The 17,002-nt window shown below is 39.8% G+C and overlaps 1 protein-coding gene across 5 annotated transcripts in view; it reads left to right on the top strand.

Moving 5' to 3' along the window:
- The window catches only part of LOC101470620 (plakophilin-4), a 92,194-nt gene that overhangs the window by 4,016 nt on the left and 71,176 nt on the right, over positions 1 to 17,002 (top strand). The window lies entirely within an intron of this gene.

The following is a 17,002-nucleotide window of genomic DNA, read 5'->3' as shown; positions in this document are numbered from 1 at the left end:
AGCAGTCATTCATTTTGTTATGATGGATATCCACTAAAGGTCAAGTCTCATACAAAGATGCTAGGAGCCATGCTTCAAGTCTCTTGTTTTTTGCCACACTGCTTAGAAAGGTTATCTGCATGCATCACCAATGTGACAATAGTGCAAGTTTATTTCAACAGTGGAAATGCATATGGCAACTAATAACACACACTTTCACTCTCAAAGACAAACACACACACATAAAGGAGGGCTCTCTAGGTTACTCCCCTCGTGGTTCACATTACTGCACTAGTCACACACTGCCACACAGCTGACAACCATTGAAGGAGGTTTACTGTAGATTTGAAACAACAGTACGATTTTGGTTTGTAGAGTCAGTCTCCTTCTGTTTGTTTATTTGTTGCAGGTTTTTTTTTCTTCTTTGCTCTAAGCAGGGACACTGCTTCAGGCACAGAGAGAGAGGTTTTAGCCGATCCAACCTACAGCGAGTTAGGCATCATTTTCATTTGTTATGCTTCCCACTGTTTATCACTATTTGCAGTGCGGATTTATAATGCATTTTCATAACTATCTGTTCCGTGGTTGTTTTTCATTAGGAAAAACCAGACTCTGAAGTAGACGAAGCACAGCCAGGCTCGCAAAGGATCGTTTGTGTGTTGGTGTCATTGTTTGAGCCAGTCTTCATGGTGACTTTTTTTAATGGATCCTGACAACAGCTGAATAGTTTAGTGCCCTTTGGCGAGCCTCTACTCCTTGTATTTTTTTCACCCCTTATTTCTGGCCCAACATCAAGGCGTAATCCTTAACCCCTATGTTGCATGTCAGATTTGCTTTTTTTCTACTACGATCAAAAAGCAGCCCCACACACACACAATCACACTCCATTTTAAGACGGGGAAAATGTTTCCATTCGCTGCCTTGTAGCCCATGTGGAACCAAAATGGTTATTTTTCCTTATGTCTGCATGCCTGTATTCAAATAAAGTGCTGAAGTATGAACGTCTTCACATAGCCAGTCAAGAGAAGGTCAGCATCCGTTATGTATAATTCAGTCAAGCACTCTTTAGGAAAAGTTTTTACTGAATAGTGGTGTGCATTTTTTGTCGTATTTACTCCCTTACTAACATTTAGTATAATATTGGTGTATTCATAACATTTGATGATTTTTAGTTTACAAAGTCAAAGTTATGATTGACTGTTAGTGTTTACGTTACCTTTAAAACACTTTCACTAGATGTAGAGTCTTCAAAAGTGTGATGTTCAGATTTTGATTTTTTTTTTCCTCTTTGCTTGTGAAGTTTCCTCAGCTACTGTGCCAGTGTGGGATGATAATAATAGTTCATTGTGGCAGTGGCAATCAACCAAAGAATGGCTTTTATGCATCCTTTGACACATAATTTATTTTTTTTCCCATCAAATTAACCCAGCAACTTTCTATCCCACATCTACGTGGTTTTCTCCAGAGGCAGTAGATCTCTACTCCCTACTTTCTTCTTTGAGAACAAACCACATGTAGGAAAAAAGGGATTTTCCAGTGTGGAGTGTTGTAGCTGTTCCTTTTTTTTATCACTCAATATGAAAAAATATGCATTCCTATTCTCCAAAAATATGTGAAGATAACAGTGTTGATATGGAAAAGTATTTCAAGGTGTCCTGTCAGTTTTTACTCATATTGTGCACAAAATAATAATAATTAGAGAGCTGTAATTTATGTATGTGGTTCATTCAGTTTTGTTTTGGCATGCGTGGATAAGCCTTGACATGCGCGGCTGCTAGCTGATTGTTGATCTAACTGGATATGTAGATGGAAAGAGCGCCAGATTTCATGCTTTGGTTGGATCCCGGACAGCTAAAGATAATACAGAACACAAAGCTTGTCAGCGCTTCTAGAGATTAGGTTCACAATAGACTTCGGTCCAGTAAAACAGCCCTCCATTGGCCCGACATGCTGAGTCTGGAAAGGCGGCCCCACATTAGTGTGTATGTGGACAGTTAAGCGGAGAGGCAGAGCTTTTCCCCTCACTGTCGCTTGCTCCACATGCGGCCTTACTACTGGAATCTTTCTCCAAGCTCATTGCTTGAACAATCCAATCTCTTTAAGCCTATCTGGCTGCAGAATTACCTCAACCAGGCACATAATACCTTGTTGAATATTTCAGAGTGCTACTCACATTATCACCCCAGGCAAAAGCTATCACTTCGCAAATCATGAAAGGAGGAGTAATATGAAAGTCCATCTCAGTGGGGTGCTTAACATAACAAGCAGGCACCCCCCCCCAAAAAAAAAAACAAAAACCTTTGTGTAGTCGTAAAAAAAATTCAAATGCCAGAAAGACGCTGGCTTTTGAGCCAGTTGCCATACGGCTTTTAATAATTCAACATGCTATGTAGTCTAAGCTCTTATTTAAAGGTTTACAGTACTGGACGAGTATTGAAATTGAACCAGCAGACCCTACCTATAAGTGGAAACTGTAATGGTGTGACATTTTCAGTTTGTAACTTAATTGTTTACATAATTTCTCAAACTTTTAAAATCATATTTTAAAGACATGACAGTATTTAAGTTACAAACATAAATTTTGGCTATGTACCTCTTGGTTACTCCTCTTTAAGCTAAAATTGCTTGTTTGTGGCATCAGATGTCATCCCAAAGTGGTATGTGAGTGCTCCTGGTGACTGTATTTAGTCAAAAGGTGAAGGTCGCTCCCCAATGTCACTTTAGTGACCACAAGGGTTATGCATGCTCACAGGGTACAACTGAAAAGTAAACTATCTGCAGGATTTGTCTGCCTCACCTGTTTCCATAAAAAGATTCACTTCCTAAATGTCAAGGCATTTAGAAGACTGCAACAAAGTCAAATTACCTCTGAAAAGGGGAGTTGTTGACACTCGAAATAAACAAATAAATACAGTTCAAGGCCGCACATGACATTTAAAATGGCATTTTATAGTTCCCAATTTTGTGTTTGGTCACGGAGTTGAAAGGCAGATGTTGGCTATATGATATCAAAGCCCATATTGTATCTTTTCTTTCTTTTTTTCTGTCAGAGCAACCTGATATAGTGACAACATCAAAGTGGGCATACCTGACGTCTTAAGCCAAGGGTGCACCCTCTGATTTAACTTAAATGAACTACACACGGCTCTAAAGATTTCTTCTTTTCCTAGCACACAGCTTACTCAGATTATGTGCGCCAAGGAGAAGAGAGATGCTCTAGAATTTCTTAGCTTCAAAGAAAACAAACACAAAAGTTTCTGGTTAATATCTGCAAATTGCTCATGTTGTACTAGAGAAACTGTCACATCTATGCTACCAGCTTACAAATGCAGTCAACACGTTAAAGGTTTCATTCTCGTCTCAGCAAGAACAGTTTTTTTTGGCACCTGAAGTGCACTTTCCGTTGCTTGCACCAGTAACCCTGAACAATGCCAAGCCCTTTAAGTTTTGGATAGAAGTCATTCCCAGGTGTTCAGAGATAATTTGAGATTTCCTGTTGTTTCCGACAAAAGCCCCAAAATGATGGGAAGAAAACTGGATGCCACAAGAAGGGGAGCATCTTATGTTACCACTGGGATGAGACATGGCTTGTTGTTTAGATCTCTTTAAGTTCCAAAATTGCCCATTTAAGGCAGTGAATTTTTAAAATGTCCCATGGTTAGACATTAAAATATGGACATGCATCAGAACTCAATCATTGATTTAAAATGTTATCTGGTGGTGGTTGGATGAACTGACATTTATTTAAGCAAGGTAATTCTGTCTTGAGCTGTAGTGCTTTGCATATTGGTGCCCTGGCTGTGTGATTGAGATATAATTATGATGGATAATCCTCCCTTTCGAAACCTAGTATGAACATACTTCACGAAATGAAATGATTTATTTATTTTTATTCAGTATGACTCAAAATGAGTGACTGAGGCTCTAAACTGAGCACGAAAGTTTTCATATAGACTTGCACAGGACCAGAAGTCTTTTTGCAACCACAGGTACCGCCCCCTGGTGATGTTAAAAACAGTGCAGGTTTATGAGACCTTTGCATTGAGTTTAAGCTTAATTCATACTTCTGGGATGACTCTATATACAGGCCTATGCAAGTACCCAGTGCTGTTGCCAGGATTTATGCTTGTGTGTGGTATGGCTGCGTTGCAGTTTTATTGCCAAAACACTAGCTGCTATTAAGGGTTTCGCTCTTTGTGTCAATCTTTTTTTTTTTTTTTTTTTAAACAATTTGAAAAATGAAAAATTGGGGCGACTGTGGCTCAGGGGGTTGGGAATCGCATCTGTAACCGGAAGGTTGCCGGTTCGATCCCTGGGCTCTCTGTCCTGGTCGTTGTGTCCCTGGGCAAGACACTTTACCCTACTTGCTTACTGGTGTTGGCCAGAGGGGCCGATGGCGCAATATGGCAGCCTCGCTTCTGTCAGTCTGCCCCAGGGCAGCTGTGGCTACAACTGTAGCTTGCCTCCACCAGTGTATGAATGTGAGAGTGAATGAATAGTGGTATTGTAAAGCGCTTTGGGTGCCTAGAAAAGCGCTGTATAAATCCAATCCATTATTATTAAAAATGGTATCAGGAAATGTGAAGGAGGAAACTACGTTGATTAATTGGTGTTAACATGATGTTTATGTACCTACAGTGATGATTTAACGCAACATTGGGTTGCCCAACGTAATCCTTGGTTCTTGGAAAAACAGAGTGAGATGTTTCACTATGGGAATCGCGTTGTTGTGATCAACTACGGAAGCTCCAATGACACCACGTCTGTCCATAACAGACCTTGTCGAGCCATGCTCAGAGATCCGCCTCCTTATTAAAACATGGCCGACCAGCCCTTTGTTACTCATTGTAAGCAGATTTCTTTGTGCCCAAGCAAGGAGGGAAGTGTTGGTGAAACAAATCACTCTGTTTTCAAGGAGCCAGAGGTTATGTTAAGTAACCCCCTTTTTTTGTTTGTTTGTTTTTTGGTAACTTCGCTTGGTGTTTTCACTGCGGGGAGATGCAGCCCAATCCAGCGAAGCTCCAGCACTGCTCAAGATCTAAGGTTGGACCCTGATGCATTAGATTCCAGCACTGCCTGACCCAGAGATGACTGTGCAACATCCAACTTATAAAAATGCTTAAAAGCCAAAGAGACCTTTGGTTGGGTCATAGGCTGCTTCCATGACTTCAGCATCACTCAAGCCTGACAGGTTTAACCATAAGGCTCTCTTACCTGAGTGCAGCCCATTACACGCCCACAACCTTGGCCTGCTCCCCTGGAGGACGAAGGATGAGATTATTGACTCCTGGGCGTAGAAGGTGAAGTCCTCCATGTCCTCTAGTTTGAGGAGGTTGGAGCATCAACTCCATGCCATCGACACCGGACTCGCTCATGTTTTGATCAAGGAGGCCCTCAAATGATGGGGGGCATGAGCAAAGACTCTTCCTGGATATCACTCGTTGCAGTAGCAGCTCGCAGGCAGTGGTCCTGACTGTTCTTCACTGTTACTCTCAACCTCCTTTCCCATACAAATGATAAATATCAGATGAGGGTCCCTGCCCGAGATGGTGGCACTACATGATGCGGGGAATCGGCGGGATACAACCTCTTTAGCCTTTGATTCTGGCCCTTTGGTGGAGATAAGAGCCATAGCCATGGTTAACATTCATAACATTCATAACTATCACTAGCTGCCGTCAAATCCAAGCTAGTAGCAGCGAAAGCCAGTTCAGCATGTTAGAATAAGAAGGCGGAGCCCTGAGCACAGCGTGACAAGGTCAGTCATGGACAGACGTGGTGTCACTGGAGCTTCCGTAGTTGGTCAAGCCAAGGCGATTCCTATAGTTAAACACTAAGCGAAATTAGAAAAAGAACTATAAATTCCTGTCACTTTCCAGCCCACGACACAATGTCCATCTTCCATACTGTCTGTGGTAGTGAGTAAAAGACTCCAAAAATCCCCCTAAATTTAAAGATGACTGCTAATCAGAGCAGTATCTGAAATGATAGTTAAATTTTGAATGTCCTTACAGTAGAAAAAGGCATTAGAACAGTGTAAGAAGACTGTAACATTAAAGTTTAGTTTCCTTTTATTGCACTAAGGAAAATTGCATTAAAATATATCTATATTTACTTTTCATCGATACCCTGTGATCACTTTAGATATTACAAAACTTCAGACTCACTCTCAGTATTGTCTCACAAATATATACTCTCTCGCCTACATTTTGTTTGTTGGGGTTTCTCACTGTAGTATACGCATGAAAAATGATGGGGTCATTGATGAGTAGCCTTCCAGCAATGTGTTTCACAAACATGTTAGCAAATCACTGTGAAGACACCACTTGACTCTGCAGCACCATCTGCTCAGCTGTGATGTGGCGTGTGCTGCATGTGCTGCAGGCAGTGGAGAAAGCATTGTAGACAATCAAGCTGGAGCCGCTCTACCAGGGAAATCATGTGATGACAACTTTTACAAAACATCCAAAGTATCTTTTCCTGCATTATCTTGTCAGTTTCTGTGCAACATGTAAACCGATGCAGATCTGTGATGGACTAGGCTGATGATTTGCTAGCTTCAATTATTTCAGTTATTTATTTATTCGAACCTTGTTTTGCTATCAGAGTGCATTTAATTTGAAAGGTATTATTCTTTTCCTTCAATTAAATGTGAATGGAGATCAAAAATCCTGTCAGAATAGCTTCTTCGTGACACAATAAAACAGGTTGTTGGGCACTATTTTCACCCACCTTCCCTCCAGCAGTTATTGGCAGTAGTCACTGAAATATTCAACCTAAGTTGGTGCTGACTTTTTTTTTTCTCTCTGCCTGATCTGATTTCTGTACAGTAACCTGTCACCTCAGAACGTAAACATTTTAGTTTAAAAAAAGTACTCATGTGCAGAACAAATCAATCTGTCAAGAGACAATTTTCAAGCTGTAATTCACAGCTTGTGGTAAATACCAGATTGGCATGCAGGTTATTGTAGAACCCCTTAACTGCTTAAACGAATTGTTGCTACTTGACTGTTTCTAGCTTGCATAGAAATATGGCAAAATGTATACTTGTAATACTTATTGTATGCTATCTCTATTCTGTCTCTTGATCTCTGTTTGAAAAAAGTGCAGACTAAAGGTACGTGCTGGGCTAATCTTGGAGTTTATATAACTTTCGGATACCTTTCACTGGCTATCTTGTTATGGTGTACATTTTTAATTGATCACAATAGGAAAAAAAGGAAGTACCATGTAATAGTGGGTCTTTGTGCTTAAACATTCTTTTTACTTTTTCAATAACATTAACTGAACTGTTTCATTTTGAAAGCAGTTGCTTCATTTCTTTATGTTTTGTATGTATATTTGTGCAATTAATAGTGGCAAGACTGAAATTTGAATGGACAGCAGCACATTGTTTCATGACCCCTGCCTGTCAACTCTGAAGCGCAAGGCATTGAGTAGGCAGTGCTGATGCAAATCAGTTATCAGAAAATACATTAAAGATGTGCAGTGTATCTATGCACATCCCTCTTTAAGTTCATACTTCCCAGCAAACAACAGTTGGAGTTTTTGCTGTTGTTGTTTTTACCAGAGTTCAGAAGTCAGTCTCACTAAATTCAGTCTTTCGGTGTGAGTATTTTATAATTATTGAAGCTTACTGTGTTCACTGAACAATTATTTTAAGCAATGTTTAAAGCCAGAAGACCAGAATATCTTTGGAGCCTAGAGATTGTCTATTAAAACGAAAAGGGAAGTAGTTTGTGTCAATATAAAAGGATTATCTTTTACATCCCAAAGCAGAAGAGCTATTATGATAACTAGAAAATGGCTCTGGTCACTGTCACAGATACATTTCCTAGCTCCTTTAATCATTCTTAATTAAGGTCAGTACAGTTATCTTTTAAAGGACGACATTTCTAAATTGCCCGAAGAATCATGTTGGATGTCCATTGTTCATTCACTCACTATAATTCTTAAACTCTAGCAGATATTGGTAATTGGTGATGTCTGTTAATACTTTTGTGTGCAATCACAGGACTTGCAGTTATTACGGCTTATGTTTTTGTTTTTTTTGGCACATCAGAGTTCTTGATAATGTTTTTGGAAGTAAGTTATCTTTAAACTGTGGGTCCATAGTGTAGTAGCAAGTGAAAGGTTGCTGCTTTGATCTCAGCCTGAGACACAAGGGTGAAAGCAGATAGTTCCACCATTAGGATTCATGAAACTTGGACTTATTATGAGTGGATGATGATGGTCTCAAAACTTTACCATGTTATTTCAACAAAATCTCTAATTATTATAGTTCTAAAAATATAGGAAAAAAATACTGAAAGTGGTGTTATCAATGCTTGCAGATGGCAGTATTTATAAGTGTCATTAAATGAAAGGCATTTTCCATCCCTCTTTTCAAATGAGCTACTGTCATTGATGAAACACTTCCTTATTCGAAGTGTGAATCAAAGTGCCAGCAGTAGCAGCAGCAGCAGCATTATACTGCAATAATAGCGACACGCCATTATGTGTAATGAGACATCATAAGTCAAGTGTAGGCACAAAAGTGGCCTAAGTACTCTTGTGCTTGGGGTACTTTTTAAATAAAAGTATAACATGACTGCTTAACACTTAGTTTCACAGTAACTAAAGTAAATTGACCTTGTAACTTTCAGGAGGTGCACAATAGTGTTACACAGTAAAACTGAAATATATATTCTTGGGTCTGGATTTTTTGCCAGCTGCATTTTTCAATTTGTTCTTCCTGCCACATGGAGTGCAGCTAGCAAGCGGAGCTAAGAATGCTCGGTTGAGACATTTGTTTACTTTTAGATTGCATCACCAGTTGCTAGTATCTCTTTCGTTTGGTTGTTCTCAGTGGTGTTCTCAGAAAGCTTTCTTGTACATTTACTTTAAATTACTTGGAAATAGTTGAAGTAGCTTCCTTTTTACTTAACTGAGATCGCTGACATGCACTCTTGCTCTCAGACATGCCTGGTAAAGTTAATATCAGCATAATGATCACCTTTCCACCGTGGGAGCTCAGAGCAGCAAGTGCAAGGTACAGTAAACACAAATATCCTTTTTCCGACAGCAGTGGAAAAAGCAAAGATTCTCTTGCCTCATGATAGTTGGGATAGACTCCAGCTCCCCGCAAGCCTGGTAAGGACACGCAGAGGAGAATGGGAGGGTTGAATTTACAATTCATTCCAGTTACAAGTTTATTTGTTTTCTTCTTGTTCATTCAATGTTTAACCAATTGGCCACAAGTTCCATTGAGCAGTTCTTTCAGGGCATCTTGGAAAGATGACCCCTTAGTAAGTAGTTTTTTTTCCCCTCCCCTGAAAGTGACCCTAAACGAGGTCTAACAGCGGGATGGTTCATATTATCTTAAAAAGGCATGCAGGCAACAAGCTGTTCTGAAATGGCCTACAAACTCTTACAGTGGAAAACAACCATTAAATGCTGAGTGAGCTTAGTTATTTGCGTGACACATTTCATTGTGGGAGCCAGAACACTGCCAATAACAGTAATGCTGATTTTTCCTTTTCAGTTCACGCCCTTTCGGATGGTCCTGGTATTTCATGACATAAAATCTAAACAGGATAATTTGAATTGATAGTTATTCCAGTCAGCCGTGGGAAAAATGCTTGACACGGCAAATCGAGTGCATAGGGTTGATAAAAGTCACATTGATTAAACACATTTTAACTCGGCTGAGAAATTAGGTTAAATAATGAACATCCGATGCCATGTTTAAATCCCAAGATACATTTGTCCGGTATAGCATACGTTACAAAAGGAATTCGTTTTTTTTAAAGTTTTTTTTTTATATATATTGACTGTTTAGATGATCTACACAACATTGTTATAATTCCCTCTTGGAAAGCATTTCTGCTGAAGTTGTTGTGTTTCTGTTGTAATTGTACGCAGAAAGGCTTTAGGGTGTTAAATGTATTTGTCTAACGACGTGTGACAGAATGAAGCATGTCTGTCTCGCACAGACCCCGATTCTATTTAAGGGATTAACATGCAATCATTATAATTTATGTCCCCGCATGTCACAACATATTACTGGTGGTGACATGTTGGAAACAGCTGATGAGACTTCAGTTGCGCCTCTCAGCTCCCTGTTAGTTAAGGTATTGAGAGGAAATGATTTTGAGGGTGAATGATCTGTAGGATTTTTGTTTGCAGAAAGTTACTCTTGCGTTTTTATCGCTGCACGGAGCAAACACAGATTATTTGGTGATGCAGTCATCTCTTCAATGCGCTTTTTAAGTAAACGTGTCTTGGATGGTAAAGTGCAGCTCAGGACTTACCCACGTTTCTTTCCCGCCCCCCACTGTGCTGCAATGACTGTGTTCCCTACCTTTATTCATTCACAAGCCCTGCCCTGTGGCCACACATGCTCATATACCTAGACCTCAGGTTATTGCAACATTTCTCGGGGTGAGGTCCAACGTGTGAAGTGGGCATGGGTGCAGCTTCTGAGTGATTTCCTTCCCACACTCTTTGTTGAAAAGTGAAGGAGATGCTCTCAGGCTTTCGTCTCTATTCACCACAGCCTTGTACGTCTAACGTTTTTAATCCTGTATCAACAGAAGGACAGGTATGTGTCTCACTCAAAGGAAACTACATCTTTCTTTTGAGCTTATTCAAGGTAATTATTGACAGAGTGATTGTGTGTGCGCAAGAGTGACTGATTCTGCTTTGGAAAGGAGACATTCCTGTTGGGTGTGTCAATATGAGCAAAGTATTTTTCAGCTGTTGAAAGCAGCAGAAAATCAAACATCTGGTTGTCTAATAATAACTTTTTTTCTTGTTTTGATCCTGGCACATCCACTATGTGGGGCTCACAAGAAGTTTTCATTATTTTCTTCAAAATGCTATTTTCTTGTGAGCACATTACTAGCAAATCCATGTATTGATGCTTAGATGCATATTCTGTCTGACGTTGGGGTCAGTCAAGGTTCATACAGTTTGATTCAGACCATTTACACATTTGTATTTCTAAATTCCCACATCTGCTCATAGCAAATACTTTGTGAGGATGTCCGCCAGTGTTTCGTAACCATCTGTCGAGTCTAATAGTTTGCTCAGTTAAGAGGTCTAGAAATGGCTTCAGTTTCAGGGCCATACCTAAAAATGAAATGCTGCTGTTGTGAATGAGAGTTTTTTTTTTTTTTTTTTTTTTTTTTAACTTTCCTCAAAAGTGTTTTTGAACCTCTCTCTGTCTTTGTAGCGTCTGCTGGACATAATTTGATGGTGTTTTGTGCATCAGGAAAGTCAATACACTGTTAAAAAAGAAGCAATTTAGTATTGTGGGTCTTTGGGGATGTTGTTGTACCTGCGAGATTATTAATGATTAGTGATGGGACTGAATTTCTCCTCACAATAAAAGTCAGTCTAGATAAGCTGGAAGCATTCATGCGTCGCATGGCCCTGACAGCAAATGGTTATTTATTTATTTTTCTTACTTAAAAATATAACTTGAAATACATCAAATGATTTCACTCGTCAGATTGTCCTCTCAACATACGGTAATCAATGCAACTTGGATATGCTCATAACATGGTTTTTGTTTGTTTAACCTTGGTAAACTGTATAATGCATGTGTGATTATGCTGCACTGAGACAACCAGCAATCAGACATACACCGCGTTGGTTTGAAAATTACACATCTGACTCTTCATTGTATTTTAGAAAACAAGCTTTCTGTCTAATAACAGGAATATTGGGGGATGATTTGCAACAGGCCTGATTACTTCAAAAAAGATTCACAAATTCAGTGAGGCTAATTGGATCATGAACAAATTAATTAATTATTTTGAGGCATTTGTATTGTGATTTTGGGATCTGCGTCAGACTTATTGCACCCATGTTTCCATTACAGATCTGGGGGTGGGGGGAATCTGACCAGCAGCATGAATGGCATCCAAGCATAAATCTAGCTCCATTTGTTTTCCTGTTAGGAAAAACCACAGATTTTATGTCCTGACAGGCTGGAGTTTGTGCAACCTCCACAAACACAATAATTCGCCATGACGGAGAAAAGTGAAATGCAAGATAAAACTTGTGAGACAGTCCAAGTCACTGCATCACAACCACTCAGACTCACTACTACGTTCTGTAAAAAGTCTTTTATAGGGTGCTGCTCAAAAGGCAAAGTTCTTCATGTGACTTTTTGTCTTCATGTGTCATAATACATTTAAAGTTGTGCATTAACTATCAAACTGTAATTTCCAACAAATATTAAGTATACATTTAGTGAAAAATTCAGCCTGAAAACTGGTCTTTAAGTAGCTCTCGCCTGTGTTTGTGCCATTGATTTTTCCCAGCTGCTTTTAGCTCAGCAAGTCAAGGCAATCAACTGCTGCTTCTTTGAGATTCCCTGCAATTGAAATTCAGGCTAATGTACTATCATTTCTCAGCTCGTCTCCATTTCTGTGCTGAATGTCGGTGATGTGGTGTCACTCAGCCCCCTGGAGAGAAATTTGCTTCCCTGAAAGTCAACAGATAATGGTTCTAATGGGTTTGACGTACAGGACCAATTACAGGAACACCGCGTGTGTTCAGGTGATGGCAATTTATCAACTTTGCAAGTAAAAGGGGCTGAAAAGGAACTTTAAATAAGAAACAATAAGAGGATTTCAGAAAAAAATAGTCTAAAGGAAAACAGTTGCTTTTATTATACTTTTGCAGGGAAAACTAATTTGAATACAGCAGTGCGTGCTCATTTGCCACTTTTTTGGGTGCATCTGTTCAGGTGCTAGTTAATGTAGAAATCTAAGTAGCCAATTACATGGCAGGAGCTAGTTAAAGATGTCAAACCAAGCATCAAAATGGGGAAGAAAATGACTTAAAGTTTACGTCATCATTGTTGGTAGTGGTAGATTGACTGATTTGAGGGTACTACTGTTTTGGTCTAATGGTGTGGGAGATATTTTTTTATTTTTTTTGGCATAGCTCGGCCCACTTATTACCAACTAAATATCACCGAGTATCACCTCAATTTGGTTTAATGAAGTTGAAAATGAGTTCACTGTACTCAAATGGCCTCTACAGCCACCAATAGAGCACCTTTTGGATGTGGTTGAATGGGAAATTCACAGCATGGATGTTCAGCTGCCAAATCTGCAGCAACTGTGTAATGCTATCATGTCAATATGAAACACATTCTCTGAGCAATGCTTCCTGGCAACTGCCATAAAGAATTAAAGCCGTTCTAAAGGCAAACACTGGTTCCACCCAGTTCTAGCAAGGTGTACTTAACAAAGTGGCCAGTGAGTGCATGTATAATGACATCAAGATAAACTCCTCACCACTGTGACTTTGACAGCAGTGCTGGCTTTTTTTTTCAGCTGCTCCCTCCTTCACCGCTGGATGGAAACGCATATTTGTTCTGGGACAGATTTCACCCAGATTCAATATGCTTCCTATACGCAGTGTGCTTCCTGCCAGGTTTGAACCAGGGATCGTGACAGGTTATTACCGGAGCTGTGATATACATCTGCTTATTTCATTTAATTTTTTTAACTTGTTTTTCATCAGATTGTATAGCAGCAGACAGTTTTAGTACAAGTAGGACAATAAACTGAAAATCCTGCTAATTTATTTGCAGTGTTTTTGTTGACGAGACATCAGACTTTACAGCTTGACAGCTGGCCAACTAGCTACCCAGCAGGGACAGTTACAATAAAGTAGAATCTGCACACTGTTCGCTCAACTTCCACTGCTTCATATCTTGCAGGCAGAGATAATATCTTGTCATCAAATACAAACGTGGCTCGGAGCCTTTTTCCCAGTTTATCCCTATCCCGTAATGCAGTCTCTGAATGTGGAAAAGCCAGAGTCGACAGTCCCTGATCCACACGGACTGCCTTATTCACTGCATAGTCTGTGTGCAACTCAAGATGCTTAATATAGCGACATATCATCTTGCTTACTTTTTACCTAAAGTGCCAATCTACAGACAGACACAGACATTTATGTTCAAATAACACATTATTTTTCTCAAAGGAAACATTTCTTCAGCATCTCTTTTCGCTCTTGGGTGGGTCTTTGTTCCTGGCTTTTTAAGGACTACTTCCCAAAACACCCAACGTGCTCTGATTGGCTGGCTAGTTCTTGCTATGTTATGGCGAAAATCAGACATTGATCTCCAAATGAAGTCTCGTCAACAAGTATTACTAGCAAGAAAACAATTCAACTCACCACAGTTTATAGTGTCACAACAAAAGGGTCTGACTACTGGGCCTGAAGATTGATTTATTTCTTTAATTCGGTTAGAAATACAAAAACAAAACCACAAAACATTTCTGCTTGGTGGTTATGTTTGATTAGAGCAAAGTTTGCTTGTTGTTTATTGAGAGACTCGCAGATACATGAATGCCGTAAAACTGTGTATTTATCTACAAACGAGCCTTGGCTTTCACCTCAGTTATTCCAAATATTGTGAGTAGAAGAAAAAACACATCTTCAGAAAAATGTCTGTCATAACCTTAAGTAGGCAGTTATAACCCAAAATGCTTCCTAGCAGAAATATGAGACGGGTAAACATGCAAAACTCTAACAAAGGTTTCCTTCTTCACTCTGACTTCTCAGAGTCACCCTTTTTCTTCTGCACGTCGATTGCTAGTGACAGATAATAGTTTTTCTCCCGCAGCGCTTGTTGGGGAAGGTGTTACTAGACACGGGTGGTTTTCGAGTGATCCAAGGACTGATTAATTCATGACTGTAGATGAAACTGATTGGGGGGGGGGGGGGAATGGAGGGGGAAAAAAGGCTGTATATGAACTTGAAGCTCTGCCTCAGCTTTCTTTATTGCTATCCCCTTTAAAAAAAACCCTTCATTTAGGTTTTGACACATTAGAAGAAATAAGTTTTCAAACCCTGTGGCACACTCATTTTCCCTTTATGTCCTTTCAGTATGAACCACATTTAGTTTGGGAAACGGTCACCAGAAGAGGTGTTGTTTAAGAAGCTGAGAGGAGTGGCCAAGTCTGAGGTCAGTAGATCAGATCATGTGATCCAGTGTGTCAGGGTGGGGTCAGACTAAGACTTTTCTTGGCAGACTAGGAGACACTGAGGATTATAATGCTTACAGGGAGATTTAGCTTTGACTAGAAAAGGATGTCTAGTAAAAGAGAGGCTTATTATTCCATGTTGAATAGGTAGATAAGTCTGACAGTTGATGAAATTCATTTTCAGTTTTCTTTAGTCTTGCTGTCATGCAGGCTGTTTGTATTCTGCTTAGTCAAAGGAAACAATTATAACAGTAATAATTAGACACTGGCTTGCTTCTTTATCTTGACCACAATGAGGTCATCTTTATTCTGGAGGAACTACGCAGTGTGGTCCTTGCGCATTAAACTAATGACAGCCTTGAAATCTGCACAGATTGGGTCTGCCTTCTTGGCTTCTTACCTACTTTTCAGCTTTGTACTTGTTCTTTGAACTGTTTAAGGGCCTGAAATACCCAAGTTTCAACCCACCAGGCTTACAGTGAGGTTTTTCCTCCCTCCCTCGTTTGGAGGGCAATACAAAGAAATGTTGAAGAACCAGTCAGCCATGTGCTTTTAAGGACTGTGGTAGGTTGGCAGCTTCGCTGTCTTCACTTGTATTTCACAGCTGCTGAAAAGTCAACGATAAGCACAGTGAAATCATTGTAGACCAAATATAATGGGGGATTTCAGTGGTAGGCTTCTACACCCATCACAAATTTTCCTTCTTTCTTATGGTGCCTTCAGCAAGGTTTGCTGTACTTCCTGGATGTTGTTTTCTTTGGTTCTCTTTCCTAAAGTCTGCTCTAGTCTGGACAAGTTTAGCCTGCTGAGAAATACTGAGATTATATACACAGATTTTGGTCATATTTTCACTCTTTAGTGTTTTTGTTGGCAAGTCATTTTTTTATTTATTTAGTTTTTTTTTTTAATGGAAGATTGAATGTTAAATCCTGTTTTTATAGAATATACCGTGATAAACATGTCATGTACCGTTATATCTGTCCTGCATAGTTAATTGCAGCCTGTTAATTAAAAGAAAAGCAGAAGAGTTTTCTTTCCATCCTGAATAGGTTGGCAACTTCTGTGAGTTTTCAAAATATGCCCTCAGTCAGTCCTGTCAGTGTTTTCCTCTGTGTGTGAGTGTATGTGTGCAGCAGTCAGGGAGGAGGAGCTCAAATTTTCTAGTTTCCCATTTCTGGCTTTTCTGGGAATAACATGGAATGTCCTGGTTCAAAGGCTGCAGTTGAGGGATGTGGTGGGAGGTAGTGGAGCACTGTGTTGTAAACTGCAAGTGAACAAGCAAAGTACCTTGGTGACTGATCAGAGGATGTATGTAACGTGGTATGCAGGACATTACATATATTACATACTTAACATACTTGGTGTTAGTGAAGCATTAATCTGTAATACCAGAGCTGGCATGTGATTCTTCACATCTCAGAAACATTGAATGTCTCACACTGCCTTGGTGACGCTCTCCCAGAATACCTCTGGATCACATTTCGTCCACATGTTTCGGGACCTGCAAAACTACATGCTTGTAGATTACACCAGCAGTGCAGTATCTCAGTCGTGCATCTTCTGTGTTTATTAGACCCCCTTGCTTTTGGTGTGACACAGCCATCACAGCCTTTAACTGTCTTCTCTGGTGAATCTGGATCCACCTCAAGCAAAGCTCCCTTGACGCTGTCTCCGCCAACAGAAATAATGAGATCATAACTATTTGTTCCACTTTCTCATTTCAGTTCAGAAACACCTTATCACCTTTTTCCAAAGGCCTGCCCTCTCGCATCTCTTGCAACATCTCCAATACATCCAGTAATACAGAGAAAAGTCACCTGTGGACACACATGTTAGGGCAACTTTTGCATTGCTAAGATTGAAATTTCCATTCCATTTTTTGGCCTCACCAGAATCGCTGGCTTTCCTTTTGTTTGTGTTGGATTTTTATATGACTAAATTTCATACATAAATCATTATTTAAGTCGTGTGTTGTCTCAAGACCATATGGCATTCATTTGCACTGTCACAGACATAAAACATTG

This window comes from Maylandia zebra, linkage group LG16 (assembly GCF_041146795.1).
Source record: "Maylandia zebra isolate NMK-2024a linkage group LG16, Mzebra_GT3a, whole genome shotgun sequence".
NCBI classification, from domain to species: domain Eukaryota; kingdom Metazoa; phylum Chordata; class Actinopteri; order Cichliformes; family Cichlidae; genus Maylandia; species Maylandia zebra.
The sequence above is the reverse complement of the archived record's forward strand: the minus strand, read 5'-3'. Positions and strand labels throughout refer to the sequence as shown.